Here is a 5,089-nt window from a genome sequence, read left to right on the forward strand (position 1 = left end):
GTATAATATATATATAATAGATCTAGCTTGGACAAGTGGTGGACCTTGGAGCAAAACCCCATGTAAAACATATCATGCACATTCCAAGTGGTGAAAAAAAATATCATTTAAGATATAGCCTTATAGGTTGGACAAGTGGTGGACCTTAACAACAAGATATTCTTAATGTAATTACATAGAGTGGAAAGCTGGTGAATCTTGAGACCAAACCATGCTACTAGCAATAATAGCTTGGACAAGTGGTGGACCTTGAAAGTAATCCCCCCATCTACGAAATATCGTGGGTTTAAGGTATTTTGATGGAGCCTAGCATCTTGGAGACATGGTGCACCTTGCTTCTCTTCATGTTTCAATGGAGCCTATCTTGGACAAATGGTGGAGCATCCTTCTCTCCATGTTTCAATGGACCTAGCTTGGACAAGTGGTGACCTTTGCTTCTCTCTATCAATGATTCAAGTGGTGGACCTTGGAACCAAACCCCCATGTAAAACCTATCATGGTCACTCCAAGTGGTGAGAAAGAATAACCTTTAAGATATAGCCTTATAGGTTGGACAAGTGGTGGACCTTAACACCCAAATATTCTTAATATAATGACATAGAGTGAAAAAGTGTGAATCTTGAGACAAAACCACTCATGCTACTAGCGATAATAGCTTGGACAAGTGGTGGACCTTGAAACGTAAACCCCCCCATGTTTCAAGGAGGTTTCTTGGACAAATGGTGGAGCATCCTTCTCTCCATGTTTCAATGGACCCTAGCTTGGACAAGTGGTGGACCTTTGTTTCTCTCTATGTTTCAATAGAGTTAGCTTGGACAAGTGGTGGACCTTGGAACAAACCCCCATGTAAAACCTATCATGGTCACTCCAAGTGGTAGAAGAATAACCTTTAAGATGTAGCCTTATAGTTGGACAAGTGGTGGACCTTAACACCACATATTCTTAATATAATGACATAGAGTGGAAGTGGTGAATCTTGAGACCAAACCACTCAGGCTACTACCAATAATAGCTTGGACAAGTGTTGGACCTTGAATGTAAACCCCTCATCTACGAAATATCGTGGGTTTAATGTATTTCGATGGAGCCTAGCATCTTGGAGACATGGTGCAGCTTGCTTCTCTCATGTTTCAATGGAGCCATCTTGGACAAATGGTGGAGCATCCTTCTCTCCATGTTTCAATGGACCCTAGCTTGGACAAGTGGTGGACCTTTGCTTCTCTCTATGTTTCAATAGAGTTAGCTTGGACAAGTGGTGGACCTTGGAACCAAACCCCCATGTAAAACCTATCATGGTCATCCAAGTGGTAAGAAAGAATAACCTTTAAGATATAGCCTTATAGGTTGGACAAGTGGTGGACCTTACACCCACATATTCTTAATATAATGACATGGTGAATCTTGAGAGAAACCACTCAGGCTACTAGCAATAATAGCTTGGACAAGTGGTGGACCTTGAATGTAAACCCTCATCTACGAAATATCGTGGGTTTAATGTATTTCGATGGAGCCTAGCATCTTGGAGACATGGTGCAGCTTGCTTCTCTTCATGTTTCAATGGAGCCTATCTTGGACAAATGGTGGAGCATCCTTCTCTCCATGTTTCAATGGACCCTAGCTTGGACAAGTGGTGGACCTTTGCTTCTCTCTATGTTTCAATAGAGTTAGCTTGGACAAGTGGTGGACCTTGGAACCAAACCCCATGTAAAACCTATCATGGTCACTCCAAGTGGTGAGAAAGAATAACCTTTAAGATATAGCCTTATAGGTTGGACAAGTGGTGGACCTTAACACCCGCATATTCTTAATATAATGACATAGAGTGAAAAAGTGGTGAATCTTGAGACCAAAAACCCCCTCATGCAACTAGGGTTTAATTTTCTTGGACCAAGTGGAGACATGGTGCACTTGATTCTCCTCATGTTTCAATAGCCTACTTGGACAAATGGTGGAGCATCCTTCTCTCCATGTTTCAATGGACCCTAGCTTGGACAAGTGGTGGACCTTTGCTTCTCTCTATGTTTCAATAGAGTTAGCTTGGACAAGTGGTGGACCTTGGAACCAAACCCCATGTAAAACCTATCATGGTCACTCCAAGTGGTAAGAAAGAATACCCTTTAAGATATAGCCTTATAGGTTGGACAAGTGGTGGACCTTAACAACCTGATCTTCTTAATATAATGACATTAATGGAAAAGTGGTGAATCTTGAGACCAAACCACTCAGGCACTAGCTAAATAGGGTAGACAATTGGACAAGTGGTGACCTTGAATGTAAACCCCCATGTAAAAAATATCGTGGGTTTAAGGTATTTCGATGGAGCCTAGCATCTTGGAGACATGGTGCAGCTTGCTTCTCTTCATGTTTCAATGGAGCCTATCTTGGACAAATGGTGGAGCATCCTTCTCTCCATGTTTCAATGGACCCTAGCTTGGACAAGTGGTGGACCTTTGCTTCTCTCTATGTTTCAATAGAGTTAGCTTGGACAAGTGGTGGACCTTGGAACCAAACCCCCATGTAAAACCTATCATGGTCACTCCAAGTGGTCAGAAAGAATAACCTTTAAGATATAGCTTATAGGTTGGACAAGTGGTGGACCTTAATACCCAAATCTTCTTATATAATGACATAGAGTGAAAAAGTGGTGAATCTTGAGACCAAACCACTCATGCTACTAGGTTAATAGGTTGGACAAGTGGTGGACCTTGAATGTAAACCCCCCTTGTATGAATTTGGATTTAATGGTGGCTTTTCAATGGAGCCTAGCATCTTGGAGACATGGTGCAGCTTGCTTCTCTCATGTTTCAATGGAGCCTAGCTTGGACAAATGGTGGAGCATCCTCTCTCCATGTTTCAATGGGCCTAGCTTGGACAAGTGGTGGACCTTTGCTTCTCTCTATGTTTCAATAGAGTTAGCTTGGACAAGTGGTGGACCTTGGAACCAAACCCCTATGTAAAACCTATCATGGACACTCCAGTGGTGAGAAAGAATACCCTTTAAGATATACCCTTATAGGTTGGACAAGTGGTCGACCTTAACACCAGATCTTCTTAATATAAATGACATAGAGTGGAAAAGTGGTGAATCTTGAGACCAAACCACTCATGCTACTAGGGATAATAGCTTGGACAAGTGACTGACCTTGAACGTAAACCCCACATGTACAAATATCGTGGGTTTAAGGTATTTCATGGATCCTAGAATCTTGGAGACATGGTGCAACTTGCTTCTTTCATGTTTCAATGAAGCCTATCTTCCACCAATGGGGGATCATCCTTCTCTAAATGTCTCAGTGGAGCCTAGCTTGGACAAGTGGTGGACCTTTGCTTCTCTCTATGTTTCCATAGAGTTAGCTTGGACAAGTGGTGGACCTTGGAAACCAAACCCCCATGTAAAACATATCATGGTCATTCCAAGTGGTGAGAAATAATACCCTTTAAGATCTAGCCTTATAGGTTGGACAAGTGGTGGACCTTAACACCTAGATCTTCTAATATACTGACATAGAGTGGAAAAGTGGTGATCTTGAGACCAAACCACTATGACTAGCGTTAATTGGTTGGACAACGTGGTGGATTGAATGGTAACCTTCCATGTTTCAATAGAGTTATCTTGGACAAATGGTGGAGCATCCTTCTCTCCATGTTTCAATGGAGCCTAGCTTGGACAAGTGGTGGACCTTTGCTTCTCTCTATGTTTCAATAGAGTTAGCTTGGACAAGTGGGGCCTTGGAACCAAACCCCATGTAAAACCTATCATGGTAACTCCAAGTGGTGAGAAAGAATAAGTTTAAGATATAGCCTTATAGGTTGGACAAGTGGTGGACCTTAGCACCCAGATATTCTTAATAAAATGACATAGAGTGGAAAAATGGTGAATCTTGAGACCAAACCACTCATGCTACTAGAGATAATAGGTTGGACAAGTGGTGGACCTTGAATGTAAACCCCCATGTACAAAATATCATGGGTTTAGGTATTTCAATGGAGCCTAGCATCTTGGAGACATGGTGTAGCTTGCTTCTCTTCATGTTTCAATGGAGCCTATCTTGGACAAATGGTGGAGCATCCTTCTCTCCATGTTTCAATGGACCCTAGCTTGGACAAGTGGTGGACCTTTGATTCTCTCTATGTTTCAATAGAGTTAGCTTGGACAAGTGGTGGACCTTGAAACCAAACCCCCATGTAAAACCTATGCTGGTCACTCCAAGTGGTGAGAAAGAATACCCTTAAGATATAGCCTTATAGGTTGGACAAGTGGTGGACCTTAACACCCAAATATTCTTAATATAATGACATAGAGTGAAAAGTGGTGAATCTTGAGACCAAACCACTCATGCTACTAGCGATAATAGGTTGGACAAGTGGTGGACCTTGAATGTAAACCCCATGTACATATCATGGGTTTAGGATTTCAATGGAGCCTAGCATGTGGAGACATGGTGCACCTTCTCCATGTTTCAATGGAGCCTATCTTGGACAAATGGTGGAGCATCCTTCTCTCCATGTTTCAATGGAGCCTAGCTTGGACAAGTGGTGGACCTTTTTTCTCTCTATGTTTCAATAGAGTTAGCTTGGACAAGTGGTGGACCTTGGAACCAAACCCCCATGTAAAACATATCATGGTATTTCAAGTGGTGAGAAAGAATACCCTTTAAGATATACCCTTATAGGTTGGACAAGTGGTCGACCTTAACACCCAGATCTTCTTAACGTAATGACATAGAGTGGAAAAGTGGTGAATCTTGAGACCAAACCACTCATGCTACTAGAGATAATAGGTTGGACAAGTGGTGGACCTTGAATGTAAACTCCCCATGTACAAAATATCATGGGTTTAAGGTATTTCAATGGATCTTAGCATCTTGGAGACATGGTGCAGCTTGCTTCTCTTCATGTTTCAATGGAGCCTATCTTGGACAAATGGTGGAGCATCCTTCTCTCCATGTTTCAATGGACCCTAGCTTAGACAAGTGGTGGACCTTTGCTTCTCTCTATGTTTCAATAGAGTTAGCTTGGACAAGTGGTGGGACTTGGAACCAAACCCCCATGTAAAACCTATCATGGTCATTCCAAGTGGTGAGAAAGA

This window comes from Adiantum capillus-veneris, unplaced genomic scaffold (assembly GCF_014529385.1).
Source record: "Adiantum capillus-veneris isolate H3 unplaced genomic scaffold, ASM1452938v2 Hic_scaffold_287, whole genome shotgun sequence".
In the NCBI taxonomy this organism is placed as follows: Eukaryota; Viridiplantae; Streptophyta; class Polypodiopsida; order Polypodiales; family Pteridaceae; genus Adiantum; species Adiantum capillus-veneris.